The following is an 18,188-nucleotide window of genomic DNA, read 5'->3' as shown; positions in this document are numbered from 1 at the left end:
TAGGAAATGTGCTGGAGAGAGAAGCAGTCAAGGGTAGTTTAGGGTTAGGGTTAGGGTTCGGGTTAGGGTACAGGTTAGGGTACGGGTTAGGGTAGGGTACACTTTTAGGTAACTCCTAAAAGTGATATGATAGGATATGTGTGTTTTGCTTTCTCACTTACTACAAGTGGCGTGATTACGTCTAGACTCATCTATGGTGCTGCAAATGGCATTGTTTCATTGTTTCACCAGCTAATAATCCATCTGTACATGGAGGAGTTCTTCTTTGTCCACCCATCTGTTGGTGGACTTTTTGGTTACTTCCATATCTTGGCTATTGTAATACTGTGCAATGCAGATTTGCCTGCCTGTGTCTTTCCAATTCTGTCTTCTTAGATTGTAGGTCCAGGAGTGGGCCTGCTGGATCATATGGTAGCTCAATGTTTACCTTTTAAAGGCACCTCCATTCTGTTCTCTTTAGTGGCTCTTTCCAGGTTACGTCCCACATAAAGGTGAGGGTATGCATTTCTCCACAGCACCTTCAGCATTTATTCTTTGTAGTTTTTTGCTGATGGTTATTCTGACTGGTGTGAGCTGATACCTCTTTGTGGATGAATTTGCATGTGTCTCATAATGCGTTGAAATTGAGCTTTAAGACATGTGCTTTTTATTTTTCCAGCTGTGATTAGAGCTTAGTTCTTCAAAGTGTTTACTTGAAGTATGTGTCACCTTTTGAAATATTTTGGCCATTACCTCCCTCAAGACATTTTGAGGGCAGGTTTCATTTACAGCCCTGCAGTACTAGTTCATATGAAGTGACCATTAGCTCAAGCTTTAAACCTGCTTTTGCAGGTAACGGCCAGAGGGCGGCAGCCTTTCTACGTTCCCCACGCTGGTACTAGGGAAACAGACCTACCAGCCAGTGGTGATAGGGTACGGGTGAGTGTATGGCGTAGGGTATGTGTTAGGGTTAGGTTTAGAGTTAAGGGTAGATTTAGGGTACGGTTTAGGATTAGGATACGTGTTAGGGTTAGGTTATGGGTTAGGGTTAAGGTACGCGTTAGGGTTAAGTTATTTATTAAACCTTTCCCACTCGCTATATACCAGTTAGCACGTAAAGGAATATTATTTGCAGTCCAGCCATGGAGAAGCATTTAGACACTAGGATAAGATAAAGAACACACACATTATAAAGAAATCACATTAGGATTTTCTTTTTAACCTGTTCCTTAAAACACTAGTGCTTAGGAAACCTACTGGATGCAGAAGCAGTCAAGGGTTAGGGTTAGGGTTAGGGTTAGGTTTAGGGTTGGGGTGCGGCTTAGTTTACGGGTTAGGCTTAGTGTTAGGTTTAGTGTTAGGGTTAGGGTACGGCTTAGGCTACGGCGAGGGTATGGTGTAGAGTATGGTTTAGGGTTAGTTTTAGGGTTAGGGCTAGGTTTAGGGTATGGTTTAGGATTAGGGTACGTGTTAGTGTTAGGTTATGGGTTAAGGTTAGGGTACGTGTTAGGGTTAGGGTATTTATTAAACCTATCCCACTCGCTAGATACCACTTAGCACGTTAAGGAATATTATTTGGGGTCCAGCCATGGAGAAGATTTTAGACACTAGGATAAGATTAAGAACACACACATTATAAAGAAATCACATTAGGATTTTCTTTTTAACCTGTTCCTTAAAACACTAGTGCTTAGGAAATCTACTGGAGGCAGAAGCAGTCAAGGGTAGTTTAGGGTTAGTGTTAAGGTTAGGGTTAGAGTATGGCTTAGAGTACGGGTTGGGGTACGGGTGAGCATACGGCATAGCGTATTGGTTAGGGTTAGGTTTACGTTTATATTTAGGGCTAGGTTTATTGTACAGGTTAGGTTTAGGGTACATGTTAGGGTTAGGATATGGGTTAGGGTTAGGGTACGTGTTAGGGTTAGGGTATTTATTAATCCTATTTCACTCTCTAGATACCACTTAGCACATAAAGGAATATTATTTGTGGTCCAGCCATGGAGAAGCATTTAGACTCTAGGATCAGGTTAAGAACACACACATTATAAAGAAATCACATTAGGATTTTCTTTTTAACCTGTTCCTTAAAACACTAGTGCTTAGGAAACCTACTGGAGGCAGAAGCAGTCAATGGTTAGGGTTAGGGTTAGGGTTAGGTTTAGGGTTAGGGTACGGCTTAGGTTACGGGTTAGGGTTAGTGTTAGGTTTAGTGTTAGGCTTAGGGTACGGCTTAGGCTACGGCGAGGGTATGGTGTAGAGTATGGGTTAGGGTTAGTTTTAGGGTTAGGGCTAGGTTTAGGGTATGGTTTAGGATTAGGGTACGTGTTAGGGTTAGGTTATTGGTTAAGTTTAGGGTACGTGTTAGGGTTAGGGTATTTATTAAACCTATCCCACTCGCTAGATACCACTTAGCATGTTAAGGAATATTATTTGGGGTCCAGCCATGGAGATGCTTTTAGACACTAGGATAAGATTAAGAACACACACATTATAAAGAAATCACATTAGGATTTTCTTTTTAACCTGTTCCTTAAAACACTAGTGCTTAGGAAATCTACTGGAGGCAGAAGCAGTCAAGGGTTAGGGTTAGGGTTAGTGTTAGGGTTAGGGTTAGTGTTAGGTTTAGGGTTAGGGTACGGCTTAGGTTACGGGTTAGGGTTAGTGTTAGGTTTCGGGTTAGGGTTAGGGTACGGCTTAGGGTACGGGCGAGGGTACGGTGTAGAGTATGGGTAGGTTTAGGGTTAGTTTTAGGTTTAGGGCTAGGGTTAGGGTACGTGTTAGGGTTAGGTTATGGGTTAGGGTTAGGGTACGTGTTAGGGTTAGGGTACTTATTAAACCTATCCCACTCGCTAGATACCACTTAGCACATAAAGGAATATTATTTGGGGTCCAGCCATGGAGAAGCTTTGAGACAGTAGGATAAGATTAAGAACTCACACATTATAAAGAAATCACATTAGGATTTTCTTTTTAACCTGTTCCTTAAAACACTAGTGCTTAGGAAATCTACTGGAGGCAGAAGCAGTCAAGGGTAGTTTAGGGTTAGGGTTAGGGTAAGGGTTAGGGTTAGGTTACGGCTTAGGGTACGCGTGAGGGTATGGAGTAGGGTATGGGTTAGGGTTAGTGTTAGTTTTAGGGTTAGGGCTAGGTTTAGGGTATGGGTTAGGATTAGGGTACGTGTTAGGGTTAGGTGATGGGTTAGGGTTAGGGTACGCGTTAGGGTTAGGGTACACGTTAGGGTTAGGGTATTTATTAAACCTATCCCACTCTCTAGATACCACTTAGTACGTAAAGGAATATTATTTGAGGTCCAGCCATGGAGAAGCTTTTAGACACTAGGATAAGATAAAGAACACACACATTATAAAGAAATCACATTAGGATTTTCTTTTTAACCTGTTCCTTAAAACACTAGTGCTTAGAAAATCTACTGGAGGCAGAAGCAGTCAAGGGTAGTTTAGGGTTAGGGTTAGGGTACAGGTTAGGGTACGGGTTAGGGTAGGGTACACTTTTAGGTAACTCCTAAAAGTGATATGATAGGATATGTGTGTTTTGCTTTCTCACTTACTACAAGTGGCGTGATTACGTCTAGACTCATCTATGGTGCTGCAAATGGCATTGTTTCATTGTTTCACCAGCTAATAATCCATCTGTACATGGAGGAGTTCTTCTTTGTCCACCCATCTGTTGGTGGACTTTTTGGTTACTTCCATATCTTGGCTATTGTAATACTGTGCAATGCAGATTTGCCTGCCTGTGTCTTTCCAATTCTGTCTTCTTAGATTGTAGGTCCAGGAGTGGGCCTGCTGGATCATATGGTAGCTCAATGTTTACCTTTTAAAGGCACCTCCATTCTGTTCTCTTTAGTGGCTCTTTCCAGGTTACGTCCCACATAAAGGTGAGGGTATGCATTTCTCCACAGCACCTTCAGCATTTATTCTTTGTAGTTTTTTGCTGATGGTTATTCTGACTGGTGTGAGCTGATACCTCTTTGTGGATGAATTTGCATGTGTCTCATAATGCGTTGAAATTGAGCTTTAAGACATGTGCTTTTTATTTTTCCAGCTGTGATTAGAGCTTAGTTCTTCAAAGTGTTTACTTGAAGTATGTGTCACCTTTTGAAATATTTTGGCCATTACCTCCCTCAAGACATTTTGAGGGCAGGTTTCATTTACAGCCCTGCAGTACTAGTTCATATGAAGTGACCATTAGCTCAAGCTTTAAACCTGCTTTTGCAGGTAACGGCCAGAGGGCGGCAGCCTTTCTACGTTCCCCACGCTGGTACTAGGGAAACAGACCTACCAGCCAGTGGTGCTCTTCGGTTATAAATTAGAGTGGAATGTGCCCGGAGAAACCCACAGTTGCTGATGTCTCCTTACATTTGTTTGTTTTTTAAATTTAATTTATAATTTTTACTGGAGTACTATTCCGTTGTATACATGGACCACTTCTTCTTGGTGCATTCCTCTGTTGATGGACATTTTTGTTGCTTCCATGTGTTGACTATGGTAAGTAATGCTGGCGTACAGGTTTGCCAGCCTGTGACTTTTTGATTCTCATTTTCTCGGGTGATAGGCTCAGCAGATGGTATGCTTGATTCACTGGTAGCTCAATGTTTACCTTTTCAAAGCACCTCCATTGTGTTTACAGTAATGGTTCTTACCACGTCCCCCTTAGAGCTCAGGGTACACATTTCTCCACAATCCCTTCAGCATGTATTGTTTGCAGCATTTTTGCTGATGGCCATTCTGACTGCTTTGAGCTGATAGGTATTTGTAATTTCGGTTTGCGTATCTTTCAAAATTCCTAAATTTTATCATTTTCCCACGCCTTTTTCTTTTCACTTAAAAGAAAAAACCGTGTGTACAATATACCTCTTGAAATTGTCTTCTTCGAAGGTTGCCCTCTTTTGAATTTTTTGGTCGATTTTTGACCCCAGAAATTTTTTGGAGGGCAGGTGTCATTTACAGAACTGCACGTTGGTGAATACTTAGTGACCTTTCCCAGTGGGTTTAAAGCTGCTGTTGTGGGAAACGGCCACAAGGAGGCAGCATTTCTCCATTCCCCAATCTGGGTACTAGGGCAGCAGAGCCTTTCTGGAAGTCGTTGTCCTAGGTTGTACATGAGAATGGAATTTGCCAGGAGAAATTCCCATAAGTTTATGTCTCATTACTTCTTCTTGGGTTTTTACATTTCTTTAATCAGAGTAAAGATTAGAATATTGTTTGTCCTAGGTGTACACAATCTGGTTCATTTGCACATTATGTATGTCTATTAATGTACAGATCCTCTTCCCATGTAAAATATTACAGTGTTCCATAGACCTCCCTTGCTATATGTTCGGTCTTTTTGATACATGTATATAATATGTATTTGTATACGTATAGTAACACTATTCTTTATTTATCAATTCCCCCCTCCTTTCCTTTTAGATGAGCATAGTTTGTTTTCTAAGCCCGTGAGTGTCTTTCTCTTTGGAAATATGTTCATTTGTGTCAGTTATTAGATAATGCCATAAGTGATATTATAGGATATAGGTCTTTTGCTTTCCGTCCTACTTCATGTTTTGTAATTATCTCCAGGCTCATGTATGGTGCCTCAAAGAGCAGTGCTTCAATGTTTTCCATGGCTAATATTCCATTGTGTACATGGACCACTTCTTCTTGGTGCATTCCTCTGTTGATGGACGTTTTCGTTGCTTCCAAGTGTTGCCTATGGTAACTATTGCTGGAGTGCAGGATTGCCAGCCTGTGACTTTTGGATTTTCATTTTCTCAGGTGATACACCCAGCAGTGGGTATGATTGATTGACTGGTATGGTAGCTCAATGTGACCTTTTCAAGGCACCTCAATTGTGCTTTCATTAGTGGCTCTTACCACGTCCCCCTTAGAATCGAGGGTACTCATTTCTCCACAATCACGTCAGCATTTATTGTTTGCAGCATTTTTGTCGAGGGCCATTCTGACTGCTGTGAGCTGATAGGTTTTTGTAATTTGGGTTGACATGTCTTTAAAAATTCCTAAAATTCATCATTTTTCCACGCCTTTTTCTTTTGTGTTAAAAGAAAAAAGAAAAAAAAAGTGTGAGTACAATCTACCTCTTCAAATTGTCTTTTTGGAAGGTTGCACTCTTGAATTTTTTGGTCGATTTTCGACCTCAGTATTTTTTGGAGGGCAGGTGTCATTTACAGAACTGAATTGGTGAATATTTAGTGACCTTTTGCAGTGGGTTTAAAGCTGCTGTTGTGGGAAACGGCCACAAGGAGGCAGCATTTCTCCATTCCCAAATCTGGGTACTAGGGCAGCAGAGCCGTTCTGGAAGTCGTTTACCTAGGTTGTAAATTTGAATGGAATGTGCCAGGAAAACCACCCATAAGTTTATGTCTCATTACTTCTAGTTCGTTGTTTTAATTTTTTACATTGGGGTAATGGTTCGAATGTTGTTTGTCCAAGGTGTACACACTCTGGTTCATTTACACATTATATATATCTATTTATGTAGAGATCCTCTTCCCATGTAAATTATTACAGAGTGTTCCGTCAACCTCCCTTGCTATATGGTCGGTCTTTTTGATATATGTATATAATATGAATTTGTATACAGATGGTAACGCTAATCTTCATTTATCCATTCCCCCCACCTTTCCTTTTAGGTAAGCATAGTTTTTTTTTATAAGTCTGTGATTGCCTTTCCCTGTGGAAATATGTTCATTTGTGTCAGTTATTAGATAACGCCTATAAGTGATTTCATAGGATATAGGACTTTTGCTTTCCGACTTCCCTCATGTTCTGTGATTATCTCCAAGATCATCTATGGTGCCTCAAAGAGCAGTGTTTCATGGTTTTCCATGGCTAGTATTCATTGTGTACATGGACCACTTCTTCTTTATCCCTTCATCTGTTGATGGACATTTTGGTTGCTTCACTGTCTTGTCTATTGTGAATAAGGCTGCAGTGCAGCTTTTGCAGCCCGGGTCTTCTTGATTCTGGTCTTCTCAGGTGAGAGGCCCATTGGTGCGCCTGCTGGATTGAATGGTACCTCACTTTTTCCTTTTAAACGCAGCTCCTTTCTGTTCTCATTATTGGCTGTTAACCACTTTACATCTCACCAGCAGCTAGAGGGTACACAGTTCTCTAAACCTCTTCAGCATTGATTGTTTGTAGGCTTTTTGCTGATGGTCAGTCGACTGGTGTGAGTTGAAAACTTTTTGTAGATTAGATTGCATGAGTCTAATACTTCCTGAGGTTGAGCTTTTATCCATTTTCCTTTTTTTAAAAAGAGAGTGAGTAAAACTTACCTCTTCATACTATCTTCTTGAAAATGTTGCCTGTTTTGAATTGTTTTATCCATTCCCTACCTCAGCACAATTTTGAGGGCAGGTGTCCTTTACAAGCCTGAGTCCTTGTGAATATTAAGTGACCATGAGCTGTGGGTTAAAAGCTGCTCTTGCGGGAATGGGCCACAAGGTGGCAGAATTTCTCCTTTACCAAATCTGGTTACTAGGGCAACAGAGCCTTACTGGAATTGGTGTTCTAGGTTGTAAATTAGAATGGAATGTGCCAGGAAAAAGCCCTTTAAGTTTATGTCTCATTACTTCTTGTTCGTATTTTTAAGTTAATTTTTATTTTTTATCACAGCAAACTTGAATACAATGTTTTGTTTGTTCTAGGTGTGCAAGACGTGCTTCTTTCACACATATACATATATCTATTCTTCTTCAGATCCTTTTCCCATGTAGGTTATGACACAATGTTGAGTAGTCTTCCCTTGGTATTCCGTAGATCTTTGGTGATTATATATTTCACATGTGTTTGTATCTCTCCGTTAACCTCAATATGGTAGTGTATCCAATCCTCACACCTTTCCATTTGGCGAAGCATAAGTTTTTGTTCTGAATCTGTGATTGCCTTTCTCTGTGGAAATATCTTCGTTTGTTTCAATTTTTAGGTAACACCTGTATGTGATATGATAGGATATGTGTCTTTCGCTGTCTCACTTACTACAAGTTGCGTGATTATTTGTAGACTCATCTATGGTGCTGCAAATGGCATTGTTTCATTTTTTCGCTAGCTCATATTCCATGTGTACATGTAGCAGTTCTTCTTTGTCCACCCATCTGTCGGTGGACTTTTTGGTTACTTCCATATCTTGGCTATTGTAATACTATGCAATGCAGATTTGCCTGCCTGTGTCTTTCCAATTCTGTCTTCTTAGGTTATAGTTCCAGGAATGGGTCTGTTGGATCATATGGTAGCTCAATGTTTACCTTTCAAAGGCACCTCCATTCTGTTCTCTTTAGTGGCTCTTTCCAGGTTACGTCCCACGTAAAGTTGAGGGTATGCACTTCTCCACAGCACCTTCAGCATTTATTCTTTGTAGTTTTTTGCTGATGGTTATTCTGACTGGTGTGAGCTGATACCTCTTTGTGGTTGAATTTGCATGTGTCTCATAATGTGTTGAAATTGAGCTTTAAGACATGTGCTTTTTATTTTTCCAGCTGTGATTAGAGCTTAGATCTTCAAAGTGTTTATTTGAAGTATGTGTCACCTTTTGAAATATTTTGGCCATTACCTCCCTCAAGACATTTTGAGGTCAGTTTTCATTTACAGCCCTGCTGTACTAGTTCATATGAAGTGACCATTAGCTCAAGCTTTAAACCTGCTTTTGCAGGTAACGGCCAGAGGGCGGCAGCCTTTCTACGTTCTCCACGCTGGTACTAGGTAAACAGACCTACCAGCCAGTGGTGATAGGGTACGGGTGAGTGTATGGCGTAGGGTATGTGTTAGGGTTAGCTTTAGGGTTAAGGGTAGGTTTAGGGTACGGTTTAGGATTAGGATACGTGTTAGGGTTAGGTTATGGGTTAGGGTTAAGGTACGCGTTAGGGTTAAGTTATTTATTAAACCTTTCCCACTCGCTATATACCAGTTAGCACGTAAAGGAATATTATTTGCGGTCCAGCCATGGAGAAGCATTTAGACACTAGGATAAGATAAACAACACACACATTATAAAGAAATCACATTAGGATTTTCTTTTTAACCTGTTCCTTAAAACACTAGTGCTTAGAAAATCTACTGGAGGCAGAAGCAGTCAAGGGTAGTTTAGGGTTAGGGTTAGGGTTAGGGTACGGCTTACGGTACGGGTTAGGGTACAGGTGAGGCTATGGCGTAGGGTATGGCTTAGGGTTAGGGTTAGGGTTAAGGGTAGGTTTAGGGTACGGTTTAGGATTAGGGTACGTGTTAGGGGTAGGTTATGGGTTAGGGTTAGGGTACGTGTTAGGGTTAAGTTATTTATTAAACGTATCCCACTCGCTACATACCACTTAGCACGTAAAGTAGTATTATTTGGAGTCTAGCCATGGAGAAGCTTTTAGACAGTAGGATAAGATTAAGAACTCAAACATTATAAAGAAATCACATTAGGATTTTCTTTTTAACCTGTTCCTTAAAACACTAGTGCTTAGGAAACCTACTGGAGGCAGAAGCAGTCAAGGGTTAGGGTTAGGGTTAGGGTTAGGTTTAGGGTTAGGGTACGGCTTAGGTTACGGGTTAGGGTTAGTGTTAGGTTTAGTGTTAGGCTTAGGGTACGGCTTAGGCTACGGCGAGGGTATGGTGTAGAGTATGGGTTAGGGTTAGTTTTAGGGTTAGGGCTAGGTTTAGGGTATGGGTTAGGATTAGGGTACGTGTTAGGGTTAGGTTATTGGTTAAGGTTAGGGTACGTGTTAGGGTTAGGGTATTTATTAAACCTATCCCACTCGCTAGATACCACTTAGCATATTAAGGAATATTATTTGGGGTCCAGCTATGGAGAAGCTTTTAGACACTAGGATAAGATTAAGAACACACACATTATAAAGAAATCACATTAGGATTTTCTTTTTAACCTGTTCCTTAAAACACTAGTGCTTAGGAAATCTACTGGAGGCAGAAGCAGTCAAGGGTTAGGCTTAGGGTTAGTGTTAGGGTTAGGGTTAGTGTTAGGTTTAGGGTTAGGGTACGGCTTAGGTTACGGGTTAGGGTTAGTGTTAGGGTTGGGGTTAGGGTTAGGGTACGGCTTAGGGTACGGGCGAGGGTACGGTGTAGAGTATGGGTAGGTTTAGGGTTAGTTTTAGGTTTAGGGCTAGGGTTAGGGTACGTGTTAGGGTTAGGTTATGGGTTAGGGTTAGGGTACGTGATAGGGTTAGGGTACTTATTAACCTATCCCACTCGCTAGATACCACTTAGCACATAAAGGAATATTATTTGGGGTCCAGCCATGGAGAAGCTTTTAGACAGTAGGATAAGATTAAGAACTCACACATTATAAAGAAATCACATTAGGATTTTCTTTTTAACCTGTTCCTTAAAACACTAGTGCTTAGGAAATCTACTGGAGGCAGAAGCAGTCAAGGGTAGTTTAGGGTTAGGGTTAGGGTAAGGGTTAGGTTTAGGTTACTGCTTAGGGTACGCGTGAGGGTATGGCGTAGGGTATGGTTTAGGGTTAGGGTTAGTTTTAGGGTTAGGGCTAGGTTTAGGGTATGGGTTAGGATTAGGCTACGTGTTAGGGTTAGGTGATGGGTTAGGGTTAGGGTACGCGTTAGGGTTAGGGTACACGTTAGGGTTAGGGTATTTATTAAACCTATCCCACTCTCTAGATACCACTTAGTACGTAAAGGAATATTATTTGAGGTCCAGCCATGGAGAAGCTTTTAGACACTAGGATAAGATAAAGAACACACACATTATAAAGAAATCACATTAGGATTTTCTTTTTAACCTGTTCCTTAAAACACTAGTGCTTAGGAAATGTGCTGGAGAGAGAAGCAGTCAAGGGTAGTTTAGGGTTAGGGTTAGGGTTCGAGTTAGGGTACAGGTTAGGGTACGGGTTAGGGTAGGGTACACTTTTAGGTAACTCCTAAAAGTGATATGATAGGATATGTGTGTTTTGCTTTCTCACTTACTACAAGTGGCGTGATTACGTCTAGACTCATCTATGGTGCTGCAAATGGCATTGTTTCATTGTTTCACCAGCTAATAATCCATCTGTACATGGAGGAGTTCTTCTTTGTCCACCCATCTGTTGGTGGACTTTTTGGTTACTTCCATATCTTGGCTATTGTAATACTGTGCAATGCAGATTTGCCTGCCTGTGTCTTTCCAATTCTGTCTTCTTAGATTGTAGGTCCAGGAGTGGGCCTGCTGGATCATATGGTAGCTCAATGTTTACCTTTTAAAGGCACCTCCATTCTGTTCTCTTTAGTGGCTCTTTCCAGGTTACGTCCCACATAAAGGTGAGGGTATGCATTTCTCCACAGCACCTACAGCATTTATTCTTTGTAGTTTTTTGCTGATGGTTATTCTGACTGGTGTGAGCTGATATCTCTTTGTGGTTGAATTTGCATGTGTCTCATAATGCGTTGAAATTGAGCTTTAAGACATGTGCTTTTTATTTTTCCAGCTGTGATTAGAGCTTAGTTCTTCAAAGTGTTTACTTGAAGTATGTGTCACCCTTTGAAATATTTTGGCCATTACCTCCCTCAAGACATTTTGAGGGCAGGTTTCACTTACAGCCCTGCAGTACTAGTTCATATGAAGTGACCATTAGCTCAAGCTTTAAACCTGCTTTTGCAGGTAACGGCCAGAGGGCGGCAGCCTTTCTACGTTCCCCACGCTGGTACTAGGGAAACAGACCTACCAGCCAGTGGTGCTCTTCGGTTATAAATTAGAGTGGAATGTGCCCGGAGAAACCCACAGATGCTGATGTCTCCTTACATTTGTTTGTTTTTTAAATTTAATTTATAATTTTTACTGGAGTACTATTCCGTTGTATACATGGACCACTTCTTCTTGGTGCATTCCTCTGTTGATGGACATTTTTGTTGCTTCCATGTGTTGACTATGGTAAGTAATGCTGGCGTACAGGTTTGCCAGCCTGTGACTTTTTGATTCTCATTTTCTCAGGTGATAGGCTCAGCAGATGGTATGCTTGATTCACTGGTAGCTCAATGTTTACCTTTTCAAAGCACCTCCATTGTGTTTACAGTAATGGTTCTTACCACGTCCCCCTTAGAGCTCAGGGTACACATTTCTCCACAATCCCTTCAGCATGTATTGTTTGCAGCATTTTTGCTGATGGCCATTCTGACTGCTGTGAGCTGATAGGTATTTGTAATTTCGGTTTGCGTATCTTTAAAAATTCCTAAATTTTATCATTTTCCCACGCCTTTTTCTTTTCACTTAAAAGAAAAAACCGTGTGTACAATATACCTCTTGAAATTGTCTTCTTCGAAGGTTGCCCTCTTTTGAATTTTTTGGTCGATTTTTGACCCCAGAAATTTTTTGGAGGGCAGGTGTCATTTACAGAACTGCACGTTGGTGAATACTTAGTGACCTTTCCCAGTGGGTTTAAAGCTGCTGTTGTGGGAAACGGCCACAAGGAGGCAGCATTTCTCCATTCCCCAATCTGGGTACTAGGGCAGCAGAGCCTTTCTGGAAGTCGTTGTCCTAGGTTGTAAATGAGAATGGAATTTGCCAGGAGAAATCCCCATAAGTTTATGTCTCATTACTTCTTCTTGGGGTTCTACATTTTTTTAATCAGAGTAAAGATTAGAATATTGTTTGTCCTAGGTGTACACAATCTGGTTCATTTGCACATTATGTATGTCTATTAATGTACAGATCCTCTTCCCATGTAAAATATTACAGTGTTCCATAGACCTCCCTTGCTATATGTTCGGTCTTTTTGATACATGTATATAATATGTATTTGTATACGTATAGTAACACTATTCTTTATTTATCAATTCCCCCCTCCTTTCCTTTTAGATGAGCATAGTTTGTTTTCTAAGCCCGTGAGTGTCTTTCTCTTTGGAAATATGTTCATTTGTGTCAGTTATTAGATAATGCCATAAGTGATATTATAGGATATAGGTCTTTTGCTTTCCGTCCTACTTCATGTTTTGTGATTATCTCCAGGCTCATGTATGGTGCCTCAAAGAGCAGTGCTTCAATGTTTTCCATGGCTAATATTCCATTGTGGACATGGACCACTTCTTCTTGGTGCATTCCTCTGTTGATGGACGTTTTCGTTGCTTCCAAGTGTTGCCTATGGTAACTATTGCTGGAGTGCAGGATTGCCAGCCTGTGACTTTTGGATTTTCATTTTCTCAGGTGATACACCCAGCAGTGGGTATGATTGATTGACTGGTATGGTAGCTCAATGTTACCTTTTCAAGGCACCTCAATTGTGCTTTCATTAGTGGCTCTTACCACGTCCCCCTTAGAATCGAGGGTACTCATTTCTCCACAATCACGTCAGCATTTATTGTTTGCAGCATTTTTGTCGAGGGCCATTCTGACTGCTGTGAGCTGATAGGTTTTTGTAATTTGGGTTGACATGTCTTTAAAAATTCCTAAAATTCATCATTTTTCCACGCCTTTTTCTTTTGTGTTAAAAGAAAAAAGAAAAAAAAAGTGTGAGTACAATCTACCTCTTCAAATTGTCTTTTTGGAAGGTTGCACTCTTGAATTTTTTGGTCGATTTTCGACCTCAGTATTTTTTGGAGGGCAGGTGTCATTTACAGAACTGAATTGGTGAATATTTAGTGACCTTTTGCAGTGGGTTTAAAGCTGCTGTTGTGGGAAACGGCCACAAGGAGGCAGCATTTCTCCATTCCCCAATCTGGGTACTAGGGCAGCAGAGCCGTTCTGGAAGTCGTTTACCTAGGTTGTAAATTTGAATGGAATGTGCCAGGAAAACCACCCATAAGTTTATGTCTCATTACTTCTAGTTCGTTGTTTTAATTTTTTACATTGGGGTAATGGTTCGAATGTTGTTTGTCCAAGGTGTACACACTCTGGTTCATTTACACATTATATATATCTATTTATGTAGAGATCCTCTTCCCATGTAAATTATTACAGAGTGTTCCGTCAACCTCCCTTGCTATATGGTCGGTCTTTTTGATATATGTATATAATATGAATTTGTATACAGATGGTAACGCTAATCTTCATTTATCCATTCCCCCCACCTTTCCTTTTAGGTAAGCATAGTTTTTTTTTATAAGTCTGTGATTGCCTTTCCCTGTGGAAATATGTTCATTTGTGTCAGTTATTAGATAACGCCTATAAGTGATTTCATAGGATATAGGACTTTTGCTTTCCGACTTCCCTCATGTTCTGTGATTATCTCCAAGATCATCTATGGTGCCTCAAAGAGCAGTGTTTCATGGTTTTCCATGGCTAGTATTCATTGTGTACATGGACCACTTCTTCTTTATCCCTTCATCTGTTGATGGACATTTTGGTTGCTTCACTGTCTTGTCTATTGTGAATAAGGCTGCAGTGCAGCTTTTGCAGCCCGGGTCTTCTTGATTCTGGTCTTCTCAGGTGAGAGGCCCATTGGTGCGCCTGCTGGATTGAATGGTACCTCACTTTTTCCTTTTAAACGCAGCTCCTTTCTGTTCTCATTATTGGCTGTTAACCACTTTACATCTCACCAGCAGCTAGAGGGTACACAGTTCTCTAAAACCTCTTCAGCATTGATTGTTTGTAGGCTTTTTGCTGATGGTCAGTCGACTGGTGTGAGTTGAAAACTTTTTGTAGATTAGATTGCATGAGTCTAATACTTCCTGAGGTTGAGCTTTTATCCATTTTCCTTTTTTTAAAAAGAGAGTGAGTAAAACTTACCTCTTCATACTATCTTCTTGAAAATGTTGCCTGTTTTGAATTGTTTTATCCATTCCCTACCTCAGCACAATTTTGAGGGCAGGTGTCCTTTACAAGCCTGAGTCCTTGTGAATATTAAGTGACCATGAGCTGTGGGTTAAAAGCTGCTCTTGCGGGAATGGGCCACAAGGCGGCAGCATTTCTCCTTTACCAAATCTGGTTACTAGGGCAACAGAGCCTTACTGGAAGTGGTGTTCTAGGTTGTAAATTAGAATGGAATGTGCCAGGAAAAAGCCCTTTAAGTATATGTCTCATTACTTCTTGTTCGTATTTTTAAGTTAATTTTTATTTTTTATCACAGCAAACTTGATTACAATGTTTTGTTTGTTCTAGGTGTGCAAGACGTGCTTCTTTCACACATATACATATATCTATTCTTCTTCAGATCCTTTTCCCATGTAGGTTATGACACAATGTTGAGTAGTCTTCCCTTGGTATTCCGTAGATCTTTGGTGATTATATGTTTCACATGTGTTTGTATCTCTCCGTTAACCTCAATATGGTAGTGTTTCCAATCCTCACACCTTTCCATTTGGCGAAGCATAAGTTTTTGTTCTGAATCTGTGATTGCCTTTCTCTGTGGAAATATCAACGTTTGTTTCAATTTTTAGGTAACACCTGTATGTGATATGATAGGATATGTGTCTTTCGCTGTCTCACTTACTACAAGTTGCGTGATTACTTGTAGACTCATCTATGGTGCTGCAAATGGCATTGTTTCATTTTTTCGCTAGCTCATATTCCATGTGTACATGTAGCAGTTCTTCTTTGTCCACCCATCTGTCGGTGGACTTTTTGGTTACTTCCATATCTTGGCTATTGTAATACTATGCAATGCAGATTTGCCTGCCTGTGTCTTTCCAATTCTGTCTTCTTAGGTTATAGTTCCAGGAATGGGTCTGTTGGATCATATGGTAGCTCAATGTTTACCTTTCAAAGGCACCTCCATTCTGTTCTCTTTAGTGGCTCTTTCCAGGTTACGTCCCACGTAAAGTTGAGGGTATGCACTTCTCCACAGCACCTTCAGCATTTATTCTTTGTAGTTTTTTGCTGATGGTTATTCTGACTGGTGTGAGCTGATACCTCTTTGTGGTTGAATTTGCATGTGTCTCATAATGTGTTGAAATTGAGCTTTAAGACATGTGCTTTTTATTTTTCCAGCTGTGATTAGAGCTTAGTTCTTCAAAGTGTTTATTTGAAGTATGTGTCACCTTTTGAAATATTTTGGCCATTACCTCCCTCAAGACATTTTGAGGTCAGTTTTCATTTACAGCCCTGCTGTACTAGTTCATATGAAGTGACCATTAGCTCAAGCTTTAAACCTGCTTTTGCAGGTAACGGCCAGAGGGCGGCAGCCTTCCTACATTCCCCACGCTGGTACTAGGGAAACAGACCTACCAGCCAGTGGTGATAGGGTACGGGTGAGTGTATGGCGTAGGGTATGTGTTAGGGTTAGCTTTAGGGTTAAGGGTAGGTTTAGGGTACGGTTTAGGATTAGGATACGTGTTAGGGTTAGGTTATGGGTTAGGGTTAAGGTACGCGTTAGGGTTAAGTTATTTATTAAACCTTTCCCACTCGCTATATACCAGTTAGCACGTAAAGGAATATTATTTGCGGTGCAGCCATGGAGAAGCATTTAGACACTAGGATAAGATAAACAACACACACATTATAAAGAAATCACATTAGGATTTTCTTTTTAACCTGTTCCTTAAAACACTAGTGCTTAGAAAATCTACTGGAGGCAGAAGCAGTCAAGGGTAGTTTAGGGTTAGGGTTAGGGTTAGGGTTATGGTACGGCTTAAGGTACGGGTTAGGGTACAGGTGAGGCTATGGCGTAGGGTATGGCTTAGGGTTAGGGTTAGGGTTAAGGGTAGGTTTAGGGTACGGTTTAGGATTAGGGTACGTGTTAGGGGTAGGTTATGGGTTAGGGTTAGGGTACGTGTTAGGGTTAAGTTATTTATTAAACGTATCCCACTCGCTACATACCACTTAGCACGTAAAGTAGTATTATTTGGAGTCTAGCCATGGAGAAGCTTTTAGACAGTAGGATAAGATTAAGAACTCACACATTATAAAGAAATCACATTAGGATTTTCTTTTTAACCTGTTCCTTAAAACACTAGTGCTTAGGAAACCTACTGGAGGCAGAAGCATTCAAGGGTTAGGGTTAGGGTTAGGGTTAGGTTTAGGGTTAGGGTACGGCTTAGGTTACGGGTTAGGGTTAGTGTTAGGTTTAGTGTTAGGCTTAGGGTACGGCTTAGGCTACGGCGAGGGTATGGTGTAGAGTATGGGTTAGGGTTAGTTTTAGGGTTAGGGCTAGGTTTAGGGTATGGTTTAGGATTAGGGTACGTGTTAGGGTTAGGTTATTGGTTAAGGTTAGGGTACGTGTTAGGGTTAGGGTATTTATTAAACCTATCCCACTCGCTAGATACCACTTAGCATGTTAAGGAATATTATTTGGGGTCCAGCTATGGAGAAGCTTTTAGACACTACGATAAGATTAAGAACACACACATTATAAAGAAATCACATTAGGATTTTCTTTTTAACCTGTTCCTTAAAACACTAGTGCTTAGGAAATCTACTGGAGGCAGAAGCAGTCAAGGGTTAGGCTTAGGGTTTTTGTTAGGGTTAGGGTTAGTGTTAGGTTTAGGGTTAGGGTACGGCTTAGGTTACGGGTTAGGGTTAGTGTTAGGGTTGGGGTTAGGGTTAGGGTACGGCTTAGGGTACGGGCGAGGGTACGGTGTAGAGTATGGGTAGGTTTAGGGTTAGTTTTAGGTTTAGGGCTAGGGTTAGGGTACGTGTTAGGGTTAGGTTATGGGTTAGGGTTAGGGTACGTGATAGGGTTAGGGTACTTATTAAACCTATCCCACTCGCTAGATACCACTTAGCACATAAAGGAATATTATTTGGGGTCCAGCCATGGAGAAGCTTTTAGACAGTAGGATAAGATTAAGAACTCACACATTATAAAGAAATCACATTAGGATTTTCTTTTTAACCTGTTCCTTAAAACACTAGTGCTTAGGAAATCTACTGGAGGCAGAAGCAGTCAAGGGTAGTTTAGGGTTAGGGTTAGGGTAAGGGTTAGGTTTAGGTTACGGCTTAGGGTACGCGTGAGGGTATGGCGTAGGGTATGGGTTAGGGTTAGGGTTAGTTTTAGGGTTAGGGCTAGGTTTAGGGTATGGGTTAGGATTAGGCTACGTGTTAGGGTTAGGTGATGGGTTAGGGTTAGGGTACGCGTTAGGGTTAGGGTACACGTTAGGGTTAGGGTATTTATTAAACCTATCCCACTCTCTAGATACCACTTAGTACGTAAAGGAATATTATTTGAGGTCCAGCCATGGAGAAGCTTTTAGACACTAGGATAAGATAAAGAACACACACATTATAAAGAAATCACATTAGGATTTTCTTTTTAACCTGTTCCTTAAAACACTAGTGCTTAGGAAATGTGCTGGAGAGAGAAGCAGTCAAGGGTAGTTTAGGGTTAGGGTT

Source organism: Eubalaena glacialis, chromosome 8, assembly GCF_028564815.1.
Source record: "Eubalaena glacialis isolate mEubGla1 chromosome 8, mEubGla1.1.hap2.+ XY, whole genome shotgun sequence".
Classification (NCBI taxonomy): Eukaryota; Metazoa; Chordata; class Mammalia; order Artiodactyla; family Balaenidae; genus Eubalaena; species Eubalaena glacialis.
This window is presented reverse-complemented; position numbering follows the sequence as displayed.